This window comes from Macrobrachium rosenbergii, chromosome 3 (genome assembly GCF_040412425.1).
Source record: "Macrobrachium rosenbergii isolate ZJJX-2024 chromosome 3, ASM4041242v1, whole genome shotgun sequence".
Lineage (NCBI taxonomy): Eukaryota > Metazoa > Arthropoda > Malacostraca > Decapoda > Palaemonidae > Macrobrachium > Macrobrachium rosenbergii.
In genome coordinates this window covers 34,781,859-34,806,574 of record NC_089743.1, presented here as the reverse complement: position 1 = coordinate 34,806,574, position 24,716 = coordinate 34,781,859, and the positions used below count along the sequence as shown (strand labels likewise).

The window sequence follows — 24,716 nt, the reverse complement described above, 5'->3', positions numbered from 1 at the left end:
TTTTTTTTTTTTTTTGTATGGTTGTATTATAAATCAAGCCTTATTTAATATTCTTTTATTTAATAAGCATTTTCTCTTATATTTATCTAATGGTTTTGGTTATCTTTCATCTACACTAATTGCCAAAATATTTTCCTCAGTTCACTGAAAGAATTTTTGGACATCCTGCGACTACAAAAATTACAAAAACGTAGTTGATAAACATTTGACTTAATGCCTGCACAGGACAGAGAATGAATCCAATGTATGTAACTTTGGTCTGCAGCAAGACCTCTGCATCCAAAGCACAAACAATCTTTAATTCGGAGAGGGTGTCACCTCAATGATAAAAGTGATTGGCAAAAGTATTCCCACAAAATAATAACCAATTTTGCCAAACCTCAAAACTGCAGTGTGACGGCAGCATTAGCGTATTTTGTTATGAAACTTTGACCATTAAACACAACAAGCTGTTATGCATAAATCTTTATACAGGTGCTGACATATTCACAGTTTCAACTAAATACATCATGAGCCTTGACTTCAGGATGTAGGGGATATCTCTTCTTACCCTATCCATCTTGGAGGGATCAACATTCCTTATTCTGTGAAGTAAATTTAGGGCTTTATTAACATTTACTCAAAAGAAATGAGGTAAATTTCTTCTCCCTGAATAGTCTCATTTCTCACCTTATTTGAGTGTGATCTTGTCATCAATGAAGATAGAGAGAGGGATTCATTCCAACATCTATAAAAGATTAATAAAATTATTATTATTATTAAAACAGTTTAAAAATATGCTTTAATACCATAAAATTATAATTAAAATACTTAATTAAAATCTGAAGTTTATTTGTGAGAATTTTTACTTTTTACATAAAGTTAACATAATTCCTTGCTTGTCTCTTACAAGAAAAACACTTCGAAATGCTCATCATTTCGTTGATGCTAATGCTTAAGAATTTGTATTTGTATAGGAACAAATTCTGGACTGCCTTATCACTATGTAAGGCATACAAAACACAGTTTTATACGCAATTGCCGGAGGAAATATGAAGCTTATTGTACTGGACATCCCAACGTCTTACTTTTGCTGGAATTTACGATCAATGACACGAGGCTGGGCTATTCGAATTAATAGGGAAAAAACGCATGTAGAATTAAGAAAACTAATGTTATAATTACAAGCCATTTATTTACTCTCAAATTAATGCCCTCCAATATTAGTCTGGTATATAAGTATTCTTAATCACCCGGACAATATTACAGACGAGTTAAGCACACACTGCTCTGCTATACATGATGTCTTATGGGAGGGGGGTTGTTTAAAGTGGGACACTACCCAGATCAGGACATACTACTCTAGGTTACAAGGAAGGTTGGGTTGGGATGTATCCCTGTTAAAATGTCTGCTCTGCTTTTAAGTTGGCTGTGGAAGCGTGCAGCTTTTCTGTGCTATTACAGTCACAGGCATGTCCTTTGTAAATACCATGACATTTACAGGCTGCCAAAGAGCAAGAGCCCATGATGGCGCTAGATCAGCTTACATGGCCTTGGCTACTGTCGCTACATTTTACCATTATGAACGAAATTACTCTACACTTGTTGCCTTTGTTCTATATTCCACATGCAAGTACGGAGTGGATAACTGTTAAGAGGGCCAGAAGTCCATGTTCTAGGTTCTCATTGCTCTCTCCATAAATCTTTTGATTACAGATACTACTAAAGGGTGTTTGTGTGTGTGTGTAAAGAACTGCAACAAGCAGAGTGTTAAAAATGAATTACCTACAGAAAGAGCAGTGCTTGTCTTACATATTGTGCCATCTTGTTTCCCATTAACCCTTGCTGTGATACTATTACTGTACTTTTTTTTACCTCGACAGCCTAGAACAACTCGCATAAGCTAATCCCCTAGTTTATACTACCAGCTTCTTAACTTATAATGCTACAATGCACCAAAAAAATTTCGATTTCAACACCAAATATTTATTGCTAGTTTTATAAAACGGTTACCATTTAAAGAAACATTATGTATAAGTATACTAAAAAGTAAATCTTCGAAAATACAGCCCGTTCTTAAAATTTTCAAAACTGGTTAAACATACTGTCTGTAGACCAGGTACACAAGAAATCTGATATGAAAAAAATATTTAAAATTTTGGGAAAAATCGTGTCAAAATTTACAAAACATTGGAATATATATACTTTTCTAAGCAAGCTTCAAAAAGGAAAGTTTTTTTTTTTTTTTTGACAAAATCATGTATTTTTCAAAATCTCTGTCCTTCAAAACTGAAAGCTGTGTGCATATGTGGGTGGCCAGGGTAGGATGTGCCTCTACATCAGATGTAAACCTTGCCACTGCAGAGTAACAGTAAATATATGTATGCCACACAAGAGCCTCAAATACCACAATGCCGAAAGATCTGGGTGTCAAGATTGTCAGGTGTAGCCGTGGTTTTGGTCGGTACCACAGCCAACTGATACACCATCCGCAACCAAAAAGACTATGGAGGGATCCTTAGCGGAAGGAATTCAACTTTCAATTTCATCGAGTAATCTCTCGATTATCGAAACCAAGAGGCAAAAAAAAAAAATCTAGGAGTGTTCAAGGGCAGCTCCATACCTTTCCTGACCTAACCTTGTCAATGCGTACCATAAAACTGTAAACACTAAGTGTTTTAAACAACCACCATCACATTTTAAACTGATAACTTTATGCAAAAGGCAATTATCTACCTCTTTTCCCCATATTTGTGGCAAAATGTACTGCATAAATACACTCTGAAAAAAAGCAAACCCCTTCTTTATATATATCTCTTTCATAAATGACACACAATTCAGTAGGTAAGTAGCCTACCTGTGTTTGCTCACAGCCTACCATGATTTTATCCCCAATAATGTATTTTTACACAGCAACTTTCTTACCAGTTGTTACTACAGTGTGTGACCATACCCAAGATACAAAATGTGCTTGTATGAGGTTATAACTTAGGCTGGGTGTTATACAACTGTATCCATTTGCATAAGTCAAATAGGCTATTACAGCAATTGAAGTTAAGTATACCTTAGTTTAACAAGACCACTGAGCTGATTAACAGCTCTCCTAGGGCTGCCCGAAGGATTAGACTTATTTTACATGGCTAAGAAGCAATTGGTTACCTAGCAATGGGACCTACAGCTTATTGTGGAATCTGAACCACATTATACCAAGAAATTAATTTCTATCACCAGAAATAAATTCCTCTAATTCTTCACTGGCCGGTCGGAGAATCAAACTCGGGCCTAGCAGAGTGCTAGCCGAGAACTCTACCGACTCGTCCAACGACGAACTATAAAGTTAAGTAGGCCTATACCTTAGTTTTACCAGACCACTGAGCTGATTAACAGCTCTCCTAGGGCTGGCCCGAAGGATTAGACTTATTTTACATGGCTAAGAACCAATTGGTTACTTAGCAACGGGACCTACAGCTTATTGTGGAATCTGAACCACATTACAGCGAGAAATGAATTTCAATCACCAGAAATAAATTCCTCTAACTCTTCATCAGCCGGCCGGAGACTTGAACTCGGGCCTAACGAGTGCTAGTCCACGGCTCTACCGACTCGCCCAACGAAGAGCTATGAGGAACTATATTACAGCTGTACTTAAGATGAAGGTAATGGTACTGAAACTGATATTTTACACACTGAATCCATTTATATTGTATAATTATCTTATTATATCATCACACAGTAGTAATATGCATAAAAAAAGATCATCCATCATAGGCCTATGTAGTTATTTAGGTTAGGCTAATATTTACATTCCCAGAATCAACTGATTGAGTTTACTACCAAAATAATTAGGGGAATCATTTTTTACTTGCTAAAAGAAATGAATTATTACTGGAGTTATTTTTATTTTTGTACATAAATGTAAAACGGGTATACAATTTAAATTAACATCCTTTAGATTAAAATAAAATCCCTCTAAATCACAAAACAGCTGTTTCAAGATTTGTCTGTTTATGTCTTACCCATTGTTGTTTATGCCAGTTCTTTGGTAAGTAGTTGTTAATTGTAAGAGATGATTATGAATTGTTACATAAGCCATAAGTTTGGTAATCTTATTTGAAAATGAAATTCGCCTAACACAGTAAGACCTACCAAAAATGAAATTCATTCAGTAAGTAATGACTATTTTTTTTACTTTCATTTATTTAACAAGACAGGATTTCTGGGGAAAAGAGGTTAGCCTAATGTTATCTGGGCTATTGAAAATACAACTCACATGATACATGAAATATGTATACAATGAAATCATGCTAGGGGACTGAATTTCAAGGGTCACATGGTACGTGAGATCAAATGATATACGAGTATACAGTATATGGCACAAATGTATTTCATTCATTTTACTCATTTTTTCCTATCATTGCAACTGTGTATTTGTGTATATAAAACATAAATCTTTAGTACATATGGCATTTCTCAATGACGACTGTTCAAAGGAAATTCATTTTAAGAACACTACTAAACAAGTAAAAAATGCACCAAAGTTTCTTCGGCACAATCGAGTTTTCTATACAGCCGCTACAGCATATAGTCAAGGCCACCAAAAATAGATGCTGTATATTGCTGTATGAGCCGCAGTCCATGAAACTTTAACCACGCTCAGTGGTGGCCTATTCTATATCGTTGCCAAAAGCACGATTATGATTAACCTTAAATAAAATAAAAACTACTGAGGCTAGAGGGCTGCAATTTGGTATGTTTGATGATTGGAGGGTGGATGATCAACATCACAATTTGCAGCCCTCTAGCCTCAGTAGCTTTTAAGATCTGAGGACAGACAGAAAAAGTGAGGACGGACAGACAAGCCAGCACAATAGTTTTTTTTTTCAGAAAACTAAAAGTAGTTGAGCAGTTTCTGTTTTTATTGGAATTTATGATTTTTCATTTCACCACATAATATCACCGAAGCTTTACTTGTATGCCTGCGTGTGTGTGTGTGTGTGCGTGCGCTTTACATCTACAGTACATGTTGAGGTTCATCAGTGTTGACGTCACTGTCTCCACATAGTGTGTGAGTTCATGTGTTTCTAAGTATCACACGTTGCCATTTTTCTTTTTCGCTTTGCTTGATTTACTGTACAGTATTTCATTATACAGTAGTTTAGTTGACTTTAAATATGATTATCACACATATCATAACAGTATACAAGAATATTTTATCACTGTTGATATTCCATCTCTGATTAAAACTATTTAAAATGAAAATCTGTGGATCTTCACAACACACTGTGGTATTTATAACTTAAGTCTTGGTGCCATTAACGAAAGCAAAGAAGTATACAAGTACGTACGAATCCAACACACGAATGCGTTTATCTTTTGGATTGTAAAAATAAAAAATGATAAAATACAATAAAAATGAGAATTGTAAAATGAAAAAAAGGGAAAGGTGTGCGTGTGGGTGTGTCATAGGCTTCAACATGTGATACCTCATAGTCCAGGAGTAACAGGTTTAGAACCTGAATAAATTTATAACAAGCTGAAACTTTCCGGAAATGTTCAAAAACTCTCAGGAAAAACATAATAAAGTCCCCAAGAATCCACCTTGGGGCTTTTGAGAAATTCAAGATGGTGTCCAAGATGGCTGGCGGCTTGAGATTTTCTCACATTTCAGGCTTATGTTTTTTGGGGCAGAGAATTCAATTTCAGTAATATCTTAAAGACTTACGGAAATCCTTATTCAGTTATGCATAGCTATGAGCAATTTTCCCCATACTTGTGGTAATACTATAGAAACCTTAAAGAGTAAAATTAGAATATTCATGGACTACAATATACATTAACAAAAAACAATTATTAACAAAACAAATATAAATGTTAAAACTTGTGAAACTTATTTACAACACGACACATGCTTGCCCTCAGTCATCATCATCATCAGTTTCTGGAGAAACGAGTTGATTCTTCAGTTTCTCCCTCAGCAACCAGCAAGGATGACATTGATACTGCATTGTTGCAGGTTTGCCAGTGCACATGTACACAGGGCAGACCAGTTCACCCCCCAATTCTTCCTGCAGCCACATGACACTCCACAGCCATCTGCTCTGCAGCCACAAATGATCAGTGTAGCAGTTTCTGGAGCAATGGGACAGTCAGAGTCAACTGTTGGCTGCAAGAGCCTCCCCATCCATTCCTGAATATAAAGATATGTTCTGTAGGAATGTTGCTTGGCTGCAGCACTTGTTGGAGGCAAAGTTGCCAACTGGAAGGCTGAGGAAAGTGACATTCTGCTGATTGCCTTGTTGTAAACTATGTAGTGGAACTCGTCCAGTGATGCAAAACTGGATGCACCATAGAGCTTCAGGAGGAAGCTTTCACCTGCTCCTTGTACTTGCTGACGAGTGCTGTCCGCATTGATGAATGTGTTGATTAGGTCATACTCCTTATTGTTATGCACCAGATTGAATGCCTTGCACTTCCCTTGTCGATACAGAGCAGACACAGTGTCACATCCAATTATGGCATGCAACACCATCAGATATTTACTTGTGTCACTAATGCTTGTTCGATTGTCGTGAACTCTGTAGAGTGTTGTGGCACTCTCGGATTCCACTATAAGCTGTAGGTCCCGTTGCTAAGTAACCAATTGGTTCTTAGCCACGTAAAATAAGTCTAATCCTTCGGGCCAGCCCTAGGAGAGCTGTTAATCAGCTCAGTGGTCTGGAAAAACCAAGATATACTCAACTCAACTTGCAGCATAACATGTACAGGTCCATGTTTATGGTTGCTAGAGTCACCAGCATTACCAGCAGGCCAGTGTCAGTTCCAACAACAACCACCTGTTTGCCAGATGCTGCTAAAAGACAAAGCAGTTGACACAAGGTACCTGCATCAGCTTGCATCTACTTTGCCTGGATACCTGCTTGATTCAGTGAGCCACTGAGCATCTCTATGGTCATTTGCCAGAAATGCTGCCTGAGTAGTAGTGGTTTGTATGTTCTGGTCAAATAGGATGTCACTGGTTTGTGATCCTGCTGAAGAAGAGAGTGGAAATCACCTCTGTGTTTTGCCCCCTGACACTGATACTGTTCTTATTTCCCATTTCTTGATTTTGTCACAGCAATGCAGGGTGAACACTGTGACCTGTTTCCCCTGTTATTTTAGATGCTGCAGCTTGACCAATCTGCACGGCATTGTCACAGTTGACAGATGTGTCAGCTACAACACCAGTGGAAATAGACACTACATAATCAAGCTGGTGACCTGCAAATGGTGGATGTGCCTACAGCCACTGAAGGAAGACGTCGTAGTCTTTCTTGTCTGTAGCCTGAGTGGATGAGCGAAGATCTTTGTGTTGTTCAGAGGTAGCAGTGTGCACACGAGTGAATTTCTCCAAAGCATCACATAAAGGAACACAGTGAGGCAGTGCCTGCACCCATTTGGTCAAGGTGCTGCCTGTTTTCCCCCTACCATGGGTCACCCCTCCACTGGTTTTCAGCATCATCAGGAACTGCTCGACTGTCTGGTTAGAGAATTTGCCAGACCAGAACTCATTGGCCCGGTGAATGGTGAAATACCCCTTTGCAGAGAACAACCTGTACTCCTCGGGTGGCATGACTTTAGCAATGGAGTTCTTCTGCTGCAAGTACAGTCTGGCAGACCTGGCATACAGAAGATGACCTGCTGCATGGAAATGTGGGATCATCTACACAGTGAAGATGAAGCTTCCAGCTGCCAGTCCTCTCAGCTATGATGAAGTTGAGCATGAGCAACACCTGGTGGATGTACTGCACCCATAACTTCCCTGTTCTGCTCTGTGTGGCAGCTTGATCTACGTGGTGAGTGAGAAACTGTTGAAACTTTGATCTAGGTGGTGGGTGAAAAGCTGTTGAAACTGTTGAAGACTTCATCTTCATCTATCTCTGCAGCATCTTCACCTTGGTCCACTGTGTCCTGGTACAGACTGACCAGATGTTCCTTGTCAGTCTGGCTCTCCCTGTCTGACTTGTCGAGCAGTACATAGATGAGGGCCAGTAAGGTCAGAATGTGGGCATGCACTGCTCGAGAGAAGGCATGAACTATGAGCAAATGCACCACAAAACCTTTGGCATACACTCGTTTCCACAGTTCTTCCAACCCGCTCTGTCATGATCTGCCCAATGCTGTCTAGGTAGGACATTAACACGTGGAAGCCACCAAATTGCACCACCACTTAGTCCAAGTCTCTGGAGGCAGCAACAATTTCAGAAGCTTTTTGATGCAGAGGCTGATCAAATGTTACTGGGGAGATCTTGTGATTGTGCTTGTCACTTTGTTCTGCGCAAATCACAGTGCAGTGTAGATAGTGCTGGGGTTGCTTGGTTCCACAAGTGTCTCAATCATGGAGGTTTGGAACTTATCACTTTTCAGAACAGTTTTCATGAAGCTACTCCAAGGTAGACATGGTGTCATGTTCAACATGGTGAAAATTGCTCATAGCTATGTATAACTAAATAAGGATTTCATTAAATATTTAAGATATTACTGAAATTGAATTCCCTGCCCAAAAATACACATTTTGACTCATTATTTGCATTTTTATGTTTTAAGCCTGAAATATGAGAAAATCTCAAGGCAGTGGCCATCTTGGACGAAATCTTGAATTTCTCAAGAGCCCCAAGGTGGATTCTTAGAACTTTTAGTATGTTTCCTGACACTTTTCTGAAAATATCCTGAAAGTTTCAGCTTGTTTTAAATTTGTTAGGGGTTTGACTTACATTTGACTTAATACTCCTGGGCTATCAGTTGTTCTCTCCTCTATATATATGTGTGTGTGTGTACTGCTAAGAGTTAACTCTCTCAAGACAACTCGCCTTTCAAGAATAAAGTAAACGTCATACCGTTAATTAAGTTCGTTTGCTGACACACTGACCGTTGGTCGTGTGAGATTTGCTGCTTCAATCTCCTGATTCCCTTGTTGCTTTTAATCCTCTCTTGAGATCCATGAATTCCATAAACCTTATTCTGATTACTGACCCAAACTCAAGAGAAGATGCTTGGTTGAAATGACCCCAAGGCACTGATTAAAGGCATCCACAACTTCTTTATGGCTTGGGACACAGATTACCGGCCAACCTTCTCCAAAAAGAGAAAGTCGGACACAATTGAACTTTTCAATAAAAGTATGAGAGGCATTTGTGAGACTGATTCAGCTCTCAGTATAAGCAACCAAGATCCATCATAAGTACATTTTTAAAGCACAAAGAGGCAATAAAAAGTACTAGTGTTGCTAGGGGGGTTACGAGTTTGACAAAACAGAGGCCTCCCATAATGGATGAAATAGCAAAATTGTTGTTAATGTGGATAAATTAAAAACAGATTGTTGGTGATAATGTTTCGGAGGCAGTACCATATTTGCCGTCATAGAAGACTTACCCTCTCTCTCTCTCTCAGGAAGAGATACTGTTAATTAGAGTCTCTTTAACTGATAAAAAAAAAAAGGCAATGCTGCCATTGAGTCATAAGTGTCTCAGAAGAAGACACTTGGAGTCTGAGACACCCGATTCAGGACATTGTTCACTTAAAACTGTAGATCAAGTTAGAACATGACGTCTGCATCTTTCAAATGTCTCCAGTAGCACCTCTGACAAGTACCCGGACAGCCCAGAGCCTGTCTGTGTAAGATCGTACCACCATCTGGTGTCTCTTGAAGTGACGTTGTTCAAGAAGAAACAAATAGTGGATGGATTCTTGCGGAGTCCACAAATCAACCATAGCAATTCGGGAACCATAAATTATGGTTCAGAGTGGGGCTACGAGGAACGTTGTAACATTCTGCTGAGCCTGGGAAAGCTCACCTTTTCCTTGACCATGTCGCACGGTGTAGGAGCTTAGAGGTCTAGGTTGGAATGATCATGCAGTAAGGTGTCTGTTGCCCTGACTAGAAGATTCCTTTAAGTTGGCAGACAGGCAAGATCGACCTGCCCCATAGAGGCACATAACCTGACAGTTCAAGGGATTCAAGGTCCACTTGAGAGTAAGAGTGATTTTCTGACAGCTCAGTTCAATCACCAGAAATTCCAGTTGGATACAAATAACTCGATTTATCATCCGCAGAAAAAAAATACCCTCTTGTCACTCGGTGGTGAGAGCTAATGTAAAAAAGTAAGGGCTGTGATAGTCTACAGGAATACCACAGGCTAGGAGTGAGGGAGGGTCGAGAAGAACTGAAGTCTTAAGCAAATGGCTCTCATCTCTCTGGCATACATGTGAAGGTTTGTTCCCCTGGGGACACGTCCCAGAAATTTCCAGGTTCCCAGAGAAGGGTTCCTCTACTAGAACAAGGAGTGAGAAGCAGTCTAAGACTAGTCTCATGATAAGGGACTTCCAAAAGTCTAAATTCAAACAGATATCACCTAAGCCCAATGAAAATGAGGTCTTTGGGAAAAAACAGCAGAGTCCAGTTATGATTCTTTGTCCCTATTGGTCTTGTGGGACAGGCTGAAGTTCATGGGCAGAAAGAGAGACAAAAGTAAGCAGAGCAAGGACTCGAGAGAGTCTTATGCCGTAGATGTCGAAGCCTAAATTCTTGCACTTGAAGACCCTGTCTCGTAGGACGGGTCTGAGATATCTTTCGAAGTTTGTATATGGACATGAAGTATCCTACATATCCAGGAACTTCACCCAATCGCCCTGGAGAATGGATGACAGGACTGTTCGGTTGGTCTTTGCAAGCGAACAAACTTCTAGAACCTCATGCAGACTTGCAGACAACGAAATGGACTAATTGCCAACTCTGTCGATACTTGACGGTCACGGACACATGGCCATCAGGGCAGGATCGACTTCTTAGCACGATAATGCCTTGCGTGGACTCGATGACACCTCATACAGACTGACAACCTATGCGGAACTGTACTTGGTTAAAAACTAATATCTCACACGCTTGTAGGAACTTAGAAAGTCCATAAGGTGCACAAAAGTCTGCCCATGGGTAACAATGGCCTTGAACAAAACCAGGGGTGACGACTTCTGCTGCATTCGAACACAATGCTCTAAAAATTAAATAAATAAAATAAATAAATAAAAGTAAATAATGTGAAAAGGAACTAGGCATTCAGCAGTGGGAGCCTAGTATGGCTAGAAAGAGCCGAACTCTCTAGAACGGGTGTCAGGCACTTGGGATTTGGATTCGGCGTCATAAAGCTGGAGTCCGGAGCTCTGAAGATGGTCAGGCGCTTGGGAATGAGCGGCACTAAAGAGAGGGTTCATGGCGCTTCCTTCTGCCTGGAGCCCAAGGAAAGTTTCCATAAAAGAACGGTCATGAGGGAAGATATCGTAATACCAAAGGGAAAAACGGACCGAGGATATATGCTGTCTGAAAGTAGCTGGGAAGCGATGTCCCTTGGTAACACTTGAGAGACTCCTATCTTTTTAGCCCCTGCTCCTGATGTCAGTCAAGAAAGACCCTTACTTCAAAATCTTGACAAGAACTTCAACCAGGAGGACTAATTCTTTCTAAGCATCAGAGGTAGACAAGGACAAAAAACACCTGTCTTGCTCCCTTAAAAACACAAAGTCAGACTCCCAATTCCCTGTAGAGGTGATAGCCTTCTTCAACAAGCTCATAAATTCATACACAAAAGTCCCTGTCTGCATAAGACAGTGCTTTGAGACACTAATTGATGTCACAAAAGGGAGCAATTTGGCCCATCTGGAAGTCTAGGTAAAGGTGAAACAGGCTGAAAAGAGACAAAACCACCTGAGAGCGGTTGTATGGTACTCAAAGGAGGGAGTCCGATACTGGAGGAGGACACCCGATGATCAGAGACTGGTCGGCCAATTGAAGAGGCGTTCAATTGGAAATTGCACTCAAAAAAGAACAACTGAACTAGAGAGAAACTGGTGTCAATCACCACTAGGCTAGCGCCAGACGCATGAGAGCTGGTGCTGGAAGCCCTATATCAAGGTGAGCCTGTAAAGTCCCCGCTCAACAGAGAGAGAAAACCCGTTGAGCGGGGACTTTACAATAAACACCCCCTCCCCAAGACGTAGGTAACGTCTGATTAAAGCAGGTATCTGCTGGGGCACTGGAGAGGGCCGTGGCTCCGCGATGTCAGCTGGAGGGGGGCGTTGGGGTCCTGGTGGGCCAAGAGTGATCCTCACTCCTTGACCAGAGGAGGTAACCAACGTGATCTCTATCATACTATAGCCTATACCAGATTGAGTACATCGCAGCAGTAACCTTGTCATTTACATCTTCCATCAAGCCGCAGTAACCATGTAAGTATATTGTAACTGAAAACCAGCAATTCTAAATATTATGAAGAGAGCCACTGAGCTCATGACATGCATGGCCTAATACCTCAGTGAGGCAAGCATTTATCATATGAGGCAAACCTCATGTACAGAACAGTAACTACAAATTGTAGTGGAAAACATCGTATACTTGTAACACTGTAACTCAGCTAGTTCACTGTCCTTTACGTTGGTGCTACGGCCATGTTCTGATAGGTTAGGTTATAGGAGATACCATAGAATGTACCATTTGGCTAGGTCTAAACATCACAATCATAAGATGTAGCATATAATAACTGTAAGAACCTTTAGGTAGTGTTAGGAGCCTGTAGAAGTAAGTGATTAAAGCTCATATCCTTTCTAGAGTTAGGTAGATCAGCAGCTAATTAGATTGCATGGGACAATTCTGCTCAGGGGAGAAGAGTAATGTAATCGAGGCGAACAGCTTGCTTAGTACAGACCTTCATGCCCGAAAGGGAGTGAAGGCCTTCTTAAGGGGGGGGAGCGTTTATAAATATTCCGCTGTTTGACCTGTCTGCATTATTTTAGTAGGAATATAAACCTAACAAAGACAAGAGGAGTTTTCTGCGAAACACAGGACGAGAAGCGGGCAGGCACTAGTTGTTGTGTTCAATTATAACCATTCCCAGCTGCTTATCGGTTTAGTATTAGAGACCGATCCCACAGGGAGGTACTATGTATTGGCGATGTTTTTGTCATTTCTCAGACTGCCAGAGGCATTGGAAGGATCGCTGTTTTCGAAAACAACAGGTCGACCCGTGCCCTGACCCAAGAAAGTCAGAGAGAGAGAACCCAGCAGTCCTAGAGAGAGTACCCTCGCTCGTCTCCTGCTAACTCTATCCTTTGTCCTTCCTTTTATTTAGTGGAATCAACGTAAATCGTCTCACAGACTGCCGGGCGTCCGTTGCAAGTGCGCGCAGGCATCCTTCATAAGGTAAGTCTGATGGTGGCAATTTCTCGCCGTTCCCTTGTAACTTCTCACACCGTATTTCTTTTCTTTTAATTTCTCCCTTCTCAGCCATTGACAAGAGATCCTGGTGGAATCAAATTCCCTGTATGAAGTCGGTTATACGAACTATAATTATTACGGCCTAGTGAGATTGCATAAGATATCCCCCTTGCAGTAAGTACAGTAGGAATTAGGGAGAGGTCAAGCATAAGCAATATTCAGGCAAGCCCTGGAAAATGATCATACCATTGTTTGGGAGAGGAATAGCCTTTTAATATACTCGAATTGTTTACGAGTTAGCTATGGGCCATCCTCTGTTGCGTTTTAACTGAAGTAGGGAAAATATTTCTGTCTGAAGAGGACTAATTGGATCATGTAACTTCCCTCACTGTAACAGCGCATCCTTTCTTTTGTTGGGACTAGGTGGGTAATGAATGGGTTTGATGTAATTCATTTGTTTCAGAAATAATCCAATTATTCAATAATGTAGTTCGACTGGCGACCTAATCTAATTAAGTAATTGTATGTCTGTTGGGGTAACTTTTAGCTTTAATTGACAGGAATACATGGGTCTTAGGTAAAGCAGGGCTACATTAATTACAGTAATTGATAAATAACTCATCAGCCAAAGGACCCATGTAAAAATATAATGTAGATAGACAGGTAGACAGATAGACAGATAGATAGACAGACATACAGGGTGTAACAGGAGTTTATACAGATATTTTGGGAAATGAAAGAAAAAGTCATTCTGAGCAGAAAATATTCTATAAACATATATATTTTAAGGCTTTGTTTGTCGGTGAGATGAATTTTTAAAATAATCATTATCATTAAACGGTCAAGTAAGCTGGCATGTACAGGATGCCAGAGTGAGTCGTCAGGATATGGGGGAAGGGTTGACGAAGCGCATTAGGCAACTCAATAGCTAGCCTTTTAATTATGATTTTCTCTTGCAGGTTATTGAAAAATGTAACATTACAATCCCTTCAACTACGACAACACCTGTGAACAGACTTCATGTAATTAATTTTAATGATCAGCTTTATGTATCAAAAAAGTAGTGTAACTGTTGCTTGGCGACATTTATTTGTGATCGTTGAATTCTAGCGCAAACTGTCCTGCCGTCTCATCACAGAATTGGTGATTCAGGAGTCAGGACTAGGCCTATGCCTATGCTGAATGAGTGATAGTGACAGTAAACATGATTACACAGGATTGAATGTAGGGAGGATACTGCATTGTGAACAATGTCAGCTTTTTTACCTCTTTCAATTACTGTATGAATAGGCTACCTTGAACAGGAAAGAATGAAGAAAGTGAATTTTCCATAATGCCTCTAAAATTGGTAAAAAAAAAAAAAAAAAAATTTTCTGCACCCCCCTGCTGTAGGGGCTCACTGCGCTCACCTAGTTCATTTTCCACAAAAGTGTTCCCCCCCCCTTACTAAATTCCTAGCTACACCCCTGGTTTTAGATGGTAGTTTATGGTATATTCTGTGTAGGATGATAATTTAATTTATACATTTGGTGTTTGAACTATTAAAATAAGCAGTCATAAACATTTTTAGAAGGGGTCTTTGGTATTTGAACTATCTAAATAGCCAGTTATAAGCATTTTTTGAGGGGAATGTCAAGTATTGGTGGATTTTAGCTATTCGCAGGTGTTTCTGGTCCATATCCCCCGTGAATACCGGGTGTTGACTGTAAGTCTATTTATTAAACACTGATCAAAGATTCAAAATGTATAATAAAAAATCTCTCCTCCATCAAAAACATTCATCATACACCAGTCAAAGGAAAAAAAAAAAAAAGACCTATGAAAACGCTTTTGTCTCTGTCGGATTAAAAAGAATGGGAACATTATGGAAAATTAACTTCATTCTTTCCTGTTAAAGGTAGCCTATTCATACAGTAATCGAAAGAGGTAAAAAAGCTGACATTGTTCAAATTACAGTATCCTCCCTACATTCAATCCCTTGTAATCATGTTTACTGTCACTATCACTCATTCAGCATAGGCGTAGGCCTAGTCCTGACTTCTGATTCAACAATTCCATGATGAGACAACAGGACAGTTTGTGCTAGAATTCAATGATCACAAATAAATGTTGCTAAGCAACATTTACACTACTTTCTTGATATGTAAAGCTAATCATTAAAATTATTTGCATTAAGCCTGTTCACAGGTGATGTACTACTCTTCCACATCGGCCACACATACACCACTTTTGAACTTTGCTACGAGTTCTTTCTTGAATTCAATTGTGTTTCTCGTCTGCTTTATCACGGGATTGACACTCAGAACTTTTTTTGGCCCCATGGTGGCTTATTTAGCAGTTGCACTCAATCAAAAGGCAAAAAAAATGACATTTTTATAATAAAATAAGGTTTTATATATACTTACCAAGTAATTACATACCTATAGTTTCTACTTTAAAGGGCAGCTTAAGAATTGAAAGTTTGCGGTGGCGCTCTTTTGTTTTGGTGCAGGTAAGTACCCTGCCCACTTTCAGGGAAGAATAGGTACAACATAAATAAAGAGCTCAGTTTGTTTATGCTCTAAGTCCATGTGCGGGGAGGAGGGACGGGCTCTGTTCACGTAATTACTTAGTAGGTATATATAAAACTTTATTTTATTATAAAAATGTCATTTTTATATGACACCACGTAATTACATAGCTGAATCCCACATTGATAAGAGGTGGGAAGAATAGACATGTGCTACTCAAAAAACATTATAAGGAAATGCATTTTGAAATAGAAAAGAAAAGCTAGCATTGTGGTAATGCTTGTTGTAACCTTACCTGGGAAGAGAGCAAGAGCAGGAAGATACTGACTTGTTCGTTGCTCATCTCGACCCATAGGGACATGACTGGTAGTGTCAGGATTGTCCCTATTCAAGTCGGAGCTTTGTGGTCCGAGAGTGCTTCTACGACTAGAAAAAGCTTAAATACAACCATTGTCCCTGCCCTGGGCAAAAAATAGATGTCGACTAACATATGACCATAAAATTATATTGCCTGTACACCATTTAAAAAACATATATTACCCATGCATTAAAAACGAAGTATCCCGGGCCTCCCAAAAACTCAACAACCTTAATGAAGGCTAGGAGACAGTGCCAGCCACAGAGAGTGGACCCAGTGTACTGTAGTCCTCGAAAACAGTTTCAACAAGTCGATTGGATTATGGTAGCTAAAGAGAGATTGCGTTAAAAACCAACGAAGTGGCTACTGCCCGTACTTCATATGCTTTTACCTTTAACAGCGGTAAACTGTTCTCCTGAATTCCCAAGTGAAACTTTACAATAATGTTTCCCAAAAAGAAAGAGATGGAATTCTTGGAGAGAGATCGTAAAGGGTCTTGACAGAACACCAGAGGTTGTGAGAATTCCCTCTGATATTCTTGGGTCTCTCGATGTAAAATCTTAATGATCTCACTGGGCATGATACTCTCTCTTGTTCAGACGGCCCTACCAGTTCTGCAAGACTGGACTGAAAAGGAATGGGACCAAGGGTTAAGATGGGTACTTGTTTTTGGCTACAAAGCCTAAAATATATATGAGCAAACACTGTAGCTGTCTCTTGCGAAAAAGCAACTTGTTTGTCCAGGGCCTGTAACTCACTGACTCTTTTGCTGTGGCTAAAGCGATTAAGAAAAGTGTCTTTCTAGACAGATCCCTACAGGAGGGCATCTGCATAGGTTCAAAAGGTGGGCCTGACAACCAATATAGAACTACATCTAGGTTCCAAGACACTGGCTTGTGAAACTTCCGTTTCCTGGTGTCAAAAGACTTGACTAAGTCTGAAATGTCCAGGTCTGAGGAAATGTTTACACCTCCATGCTTGAATACTGAGTTCAGCATGGATCTGTAACCCTTTATTGTAGACGTCGAAAAGCCTCTTGAAGATCCTGGGTAAAGTAAAAATTCAGCTAGTTGGGCTACAGAGGTAGAAGACAAGATGCTATGTTCTTTACCCCATCTCCTGAAACTGTCCACTTAGCCTGGTAGTGCTTTGAAGAAGAGTCGCGTCTACATTTTGTGATAACATTTGCAACTTTTCTTGAAAATCCTTCACTCTAACAAGCATCCTGACAGTTTAAAGCCTGTCAGAGAGAGAGTGGACGAACCCTGATGATATCTGTTGAAGTGAAGTTGTCTGAGATGATCTTTCCTCTGTGGGAGGAGCCACAGAAAGTCTGACAGAAGTTCCAGAAGGTCTGGAAACCACTCCTTTTGAGGATCATCAATGCATGATGAAAGTCTTTTAAATTTGTTGATCATGTCTCTTACTAGACTGAACGGAGGGAAGGCATACGTTTTCAGGTGTGACCAATCCTGAAGTATCACCTCCGTTGCCCAAGTCTGAAGGTCCGGCGCCAGAGCCTGTGGATTCAACGACCATTCTGTGGGTGGAACCTGTTTGCAACAGCTCGGTTCGTCCACTAATAAGCTTAGCTTGCCCTGAACACAAGCAGGTGAGAATCTGTGTATTGTTGTTGTGTGCCCAAAGAAAGAGATCCCTGACTAACTTGCACAATGACAGAGAGTGAGTGAGTGCCTCTTTGGTTTCGAATATAAGCCAGAGCTGTCGTGTTGGCGGAATGAACCGCAATCACTAAGACTCGAATTACTGCGGTAAAATGCCAAAGAGCCAGGTGAATCACTCTCAACTCCTACTGATTTATGTGTAGTTTCCCCTTTTGAAGGGACCACTTCCCTGACACTTCCAATCGTCCTAGTGTCGCTCCCCAACCTAGGTCTGATGTGTCGGAGAACAATGAGAGGTTTGGGTTTGGATGACATAGGGGCTTCCATGAGTGGAACCTTCATTCTACGAGCCACCACTGAAGATCTTTTATTTCCTGTGTGATGGGGAATACAAAGGAATCTGAAAGAATCTTCTTGTTCCAATTGACCTTCAGAAAGAACTGCGAAGGCCTTGCATGCAGTATCCCCAAAGGAACAAACATCTCTATGGAGGAGAGAGTCCGTAGCAGGCTTATCCAGTCATTGGCTGAGCAGGTCTGAAGACTCAGAAAATGATGGACCTCTTTGGGTGCATGATAGTATTCTCTTCTCTAGTGGGAAAACCCGAAAAACTCGAGAGTCTACCTTCATCCCCAAATAGACTATCGTCTGAGAAGGGACTAGTTGGGACTTTTCCTACCAAACTCCTGGGCTAACTGAAGGGTTCTGAGAGGGTCCCCCGTGCACTTCTTCTGGGATGATGAGTATAGGGCCAGTCATCCAGATATAGACAAACTTTCATGGCCATTAGCCCTGGTGAAGACTTGAGGGGCTGTTGGCAACCCGAAGCATAGAGCCCAAAATTGGAAAAATTTGTCCTGAGAGCAAATCACAGGAATTTCCTGGAATCCCAGTGTATTGGGGTATGAAAGCAAGTCTCTCTCATGTCTATCGAGATCATCCAATCTTCTTGGGAAATTGCAGCAAGAACTGAGCTGTTCGTCTGCATCCTAAACTTTGTGGTTTGGATGAAGACGTTCAGACCGCTTACATCCAGGACCGGCCTCCAACGCCCGGAGGTTTTGGGAACTACAAGACGCGACTGCAAAACCCCCCTGATGACAAGTCTTCTACCTCTTCTATAAGGCTCCTTTGTGGAGAAGAGCTGTGACTTCCTTTTTGAAAGGAATCGCATATCCTTCCTTGAGAGCCCGTAGTACCCAAGGCTCTATCGATCTGGGCTCTTGCTGTCTCCAGAAGTGTGGGAGTCTGGTGCCCACAGGTAGATGGACGACCAAAGTCTCACTTGCTAGAGACTGTCTAGAAGAGGACTTCTTGCTGGTAGGGCGAACTGATCTGGGATTTGTGCATGGGCGCAAGGACGGTCTTCCTCTGTTACCTCGAAAAAGCCGTGGCTGGAAAGGAGTGAAAGGCCATGGATTAAATGAAACAGCAGGTGTTTGGTTAGACTCCATCATTTGCTTGGACGACTGCACAAACAAGTCGCGAGTAGACTTTTGCAATTCTGTAGCTACCTGCTCTACAGTAATGTCATTCAAGGAAAAAAGACTAGTTTGTAAAGATGTGCAAAAAGAAGAGCAGATCTCTGGGACGGTGTCACTCCTTTAGTGGTGAAAGAACATCACGTCTCTTTTCTTCTGTATACATGACGAAAAAAAAGAGCAGCTAACTCCTGTGCCCCATCTCAAATCGCCTTGTCCGCACACGACAGGACTCCGAGCCAGTCTGCATGTACGAATATAGCAGAAATTCCCAAGGAAGGAGCTTTCCCTGTTGTATAGAATACGTACCTCCTTTTTGGAAAACCGATAAGGAGGAGAACAAAATACAGCTTTGCCCAACTCCCTCTTGTCAGACAGCCAAGAGTCGATCCCTGACAACGCTTTCTTGGATGAAATAGAGAGGGCCATCTACAGGAGTCTAGCGGTACTCGGGGATTGACATAACAAGCACGCTGATCTCAGGGGAAGAAGGGGCTGTGGTGGAGAAGTATGTTAGGAAGCAGAACAAAAAATAATTCAATAATGAGGTGTAAGCTGATGAAGGCTGTTCTGGTTCACGTTCCTTCTCTGCTGAAGATACAGCAGAAAGCGCCAAATCTTGTTTTAAAGACGAGGGTTCTTCAACAGTTCCAGGACGTTGTCCAAACATTGGTGAATGGGAAGCAAAGAAGTGTCTGGGGGTGCTGATGTACTTGCAGACTTCACACGATCAGCGACAGGTGAAGAGGATACGGCTTTGGGTCTCTGACACACAGAAGGCACCGAAACAGGTTGACCTGCAACAATAGTGATGTCTGAATATGAAGTCTCAGACTCTTATTCCAATGCTGGAGAGCTGGGAGCCAACGGGATGTCTGGAGCTACAGTGCGAACTGAACCTGCTGCAGGCTTATGAGCCACTGGGAGCTTGGATCCAATGGGAGAGGGAGATCCCAAAGCATTCTTGGGAGCCAACTGGCACTTGGGAGCCAATTGGCGCTTGGTAGGCAATTGGCGCTTGGGAGCCTATGGGCGCTTATGAGCCAATGGGCGCTTACGAGCCAATGGGAGCTTGGTGTCCAAAGGGGAGCCCTCTGTCGTCCCAAAAGCTGCAAGGGGGCTCTTGATCGTTATAGCGCTTGTGAGGTACCGCTGTACGCATGTCCACAACATGCCTCTTCAAAGGCCTAGAAGACTCCTGAAAACATCGACCATGTCCTATGGGTTCGGAATCTGAACCACTGGACACCTTTCGAGCATTTGGTTGCCGAAACCTGGGAAATAGCAACAGATTTGGGTGAGAAAGCAACTACTCATAAGCAAACCCCACCAACCTCCCTTGGACTTATGGTCTGCCTCTTCCCAGGTGTAGGGAGTCTGACAGGGACCGAATTTAGAAGATCTGTAAGACTCCTTTCTGCCTCCTCCTAGGTGTAGGGGAGTCTGACAGGGACTGAATTTAGGAGATCCGTAAGACTCCTTTCCAGTGGCTGTCTGTCGATACCTGAGACTAGCAACAGGCTCGACTGAGGAAGCAACTACTAGTGGGCAAGCCTCACCAACCTCCCTTGGACTTACAGTTTGCCTCCTACCGGGTGCAAGCGAGTTTGGCAAGGACCTCCATCTGGTAGCATCGGTGGGATGAGTAGTCACCCCCTCCATAGCACTAACCCGGGTGCAGGCACTAGTACTTGCACTGACACTTGCACTATGATCATATCTAAGCAACAGCACTTACTAAAGCATCGAATTTCTTAGCCATCCGAAATTCGAGACTGGCGATGGCACTAGGTTCAGAGGGAAGGGAGCCAGGTAACAGACTTGCAGGGAGATTGAGAGAAGTAGGAATCAGGGGAACGAAGAGTCAAAGGTGTAGCAAAAGCCAGTTTTGAGGTAGATGACACAGAAGCTCTAGCCTCGGCTCTAGCAGCCGCTTTCCTAAGCCTAGCTTTCTAATTTATCCAAATGATTGGTCAACACATTCCATTTACTTACCGCCCAATCCTCACATTCCTTGCAAGTCAAGTCGGGGGAACATACCTATCCATAGCAGTGGAGACAAACAGAATGTTTGTCATATTAAAATGAAGTCAACCTAGTATTACAGCCTTTGCTGCAATACCGGTTACTGGTCACACTCATTCTGACATAATAGTCGAAAAAATTGAAAAAAGGCTAAACTAAGCTACACTAAGCTATAAAAATATAGCTCGGAGGCTACCAAATGAAAGAATACTCCACCAAATCCTTCGATAGATGAACCACAGATATGCCAGAGGCAGTGCTGCAGCATACACGAAGGCCAGCTATGACAGCAGTCGATCCACATTGGCAGGAACAGAGTCGGAATGATCCCGACGTGAATCTATGCCATTCCAACCAGGTACTGAGGTTGATCCTGAAGCAAACACTGTATGAACGTCACAACTCCTTCAGGCAAAAATATCCCAACTGAGATATCCAGCCAACTACTGCTGTGCCTACAATGCTCACTGTCAACCAGAAAGAAAAAGCAAAGATGATTAGTAGAGGGAGACTCCTCTCGCCCTGAGGGGGAACTGCCCTATGCAGTGAGAGGAGGCCCCTGAGTAGAGGTCGCCCGCCCGCCTGCAGCCCCCCCTCGCGGTCTTTGCCCGACGAGCGAGTGAAGAGGGTAAAGGAGAGAGACCTCTCCCTGAAGGAGAGATAAAATAAGAACCTACAATGAGAGGGAAGGAAGGAGGGGAGGCCACCAAGGGCGCCGTGGAAGCCAAACTTACCGACGACGCCCAAAACCCCCCCCCCCCACCAACTCTCTATAGCGCAGGCGGCGAAAACAACACTGCACAGTAGAAAGTAAGTAGTCATTCCCTTGTACACAGAGGGCATTAGCCCAAGGGCGGGCGGGATGGGGGGGGGGAGCGAAATTGTTATATCCTGATCGACGAAGGGGAACGAAGTTATTACATCCCATACTAATATATCCGAATGTACAGGGGAACATCAGTATCTAAATAAAGGGCTACTTGAAGAAATCATTGCCACTCCGTTACACCCCTCTAAATACGCCCTTGGCCGTCAAACCCAAGACACAGACTCAGGGGAACAACGGCCTATGCAAGGCTATCACATATCGTGGGTTTGTATATTAATAAACATTAAACACGCAATATATACAAATAACAGACAGATCCCACCGGGATAATAAGGAGCAAAGAGATCCGACAACAGGTCTGCAATGCATGATGGCCGAAAACAAAACTGGAATGTTTACATCTGGGCGGGCAGGTATTCCCGCCTACCTGACAGTAGTTACTGCCTAACCACCTTGTTCAAGAGTTTAACGGCCGTGTCCAGCTTCGCCGTAAGTAATTCCTAATGTAAAGGACCAATAATTTGTATATTGTGTCAGAGCAACTACTATTTATTTTAATTAACAGCACCCCAGTTTAGGTTAGCTATATGGAGGTCCTGTGGGCGGCAATCCCATCCCCAACCCTAGTAAGGACCCTCACCCTAGGTTAAATTGGGGTAAAGGTAAAGGGAAGGGCTGCACAAAGATATCCTGTTAATGTAATTTCTTGACTGGAGAATATAGAAAAAATGGTGCATACAATGCAGCTCAGGTGAGCTAATTTGAGAAATTTACCAAGCTAATGGGATATATACCATCTATTGTTTATATTTTTGCTTTCTTCCCCCAGGGGCTGGTACTAACACAGCACAATGCTGAGGTTCTGCCATGTTTAGTACCAGGACCCTGGTGGTTAACGTAAAAACGCTAGAGACAGACAATAAATTTCTATACATAATTACATAGCCTATACCCTTTTCTCTATTGTTTGTAATAAAATTTCATTAATAGGCCTAAAAGACATCTTCATGTGGCCCTCTTCTTTACATTTATGGTAATTCTATATATTAGCTCCGCGCCTATTTTTACCTTTTCAACTGGTTTTTTCTACACTTTTAGGGGTTCTGATACTGGCGGTGCATCTGTTTGTTGTCGGCCAAATGGAATGTCCCTTCGCCGTGTTTAGTACTGGCCCAGGGGCATTGGGTACCCATACATCAACGTTATTGCACTTGCCGGACGGGATATGAACCGTTTGAAACAGGCATAGCCGTGCTCTCTCTTGTGAAGATCGCGTATGGAAAACCCTTGTTGGATAGACTTCAGGGGTTAATTACACTCGAGTGCCAAAAATTAAAGGTAAATTCATAATTAGCGACCAGAAAACTGTACAAAAAGTTAAGTTAGAAAGCAGTTGCCACCGCGGAGCTACTATATAGTTCTACCACATTTATTATTAATTAATAACAGTTACCTTGATTACATTTGGTGAAGGGGCCAAGGGGACAAAGGCCCTATCTAGGTAAGGACCCAGCACTCTGAGTTAAGATAAATAGCCTACATCCTTGTTTTATGTTTTGATCAACCCAAAAGCGTTGACTGTGGTCCTTCAAAATTGTATGATGCCCAGAAACATTCAAATGATACACCAAAAGGTAGGACAGTCATAATTTCAACTCGAGAAGGTGATTAGGACTAAGGCTATGATTTACAGTAAACGTCTACCAAAGTTTCAACTTGGGTTAGTCCTTGTGTTCAGTCAAGTGCACAGCAAAACATGTGAACAGGTTGGGTCCTTCGACGGACCCAGGGGAAGGCAACCCAGCGTTATTAGGCCACCACAAAAGGCTGCCGTGGCTTCAGCTTTACACTTTTTTCCTTGGCTAACTTGTGCTTGTCTGCGATTAGCCTAAATTAATAATAATCACTGTAATACTGGTCTAGGTTACATCTGAATAAGAAAAATTTTAAGTATCCTAGCTCATAATGAAAAGACTGGGGTGTATGATAAGCAGGCTTACCTAAGCGTTCCAAATGAAACTGAGCTCCTTAGGATGGATCCTTTTAACATTACAAACATCACAAATTAATTAAATTTCGCGAAACACTAAACATTTCGCCATATAACACATACAAAATCAGTTTCAGGTCTTTCTCACTTCAGGATGTTCTCAGCGATCGATCATCGAAACTAGTAATATGAAAACTCACTTTACACAAACGTCAGCAATGTTACCATATCTCATATACCAAACTGAAACTGGGTTAATTTCCATTAAAAAATGTTGCTAAAACCAATGTTGAAGAAGTATCCCACTTTGTACTAAATTTCAGACCTAATTAAGTTTCACTATGTTATATAGTCATAAATAAACACAAATAACAGTTAAGGTCAGCTGCACTGCATTTAAAAAATATGCACCCTTTTATCAATGCTGCCAAACATACGGTAACTGAACACCTCACAGGCTCACACACAGGTTATCGTGATCTCATTTCGTGGTCTGAGGGCGGTGGTGTACTCTTACTAAACATGCGCAAAACGTAACGTAATTACAAGTTTTTGTTTCTTGTGATATTTAGTATTCAGCAAAAGATAATTTACACAAAACAAAGGATGTGGTTTGTTCCAAGATATTTCAATAGTCAGGCAGCCTCACGCACAGAGTGCTCCCCCATTGTCCTCACGC

General features: G+C 41.6%; 1 long non-coding RNA gene across 1 annotated transcript; it reads right to left on the bottom strand.

The window, feature by feature from the left end:
- On the bottom strand, nucleotides 1-24,716 carry LOC136854413 (uncharacterized). The gene is made up of 3 exons (XR_010857690.1): nucleotides 24,048-24,716; nucleotides 670-727; nucleotides 1-584 (listed from the first exon to the last, which is right to left on the bottom strand). It is a non-coding gene; the product is annotated as an uncharacterized lncRNA (long non-coding RNA).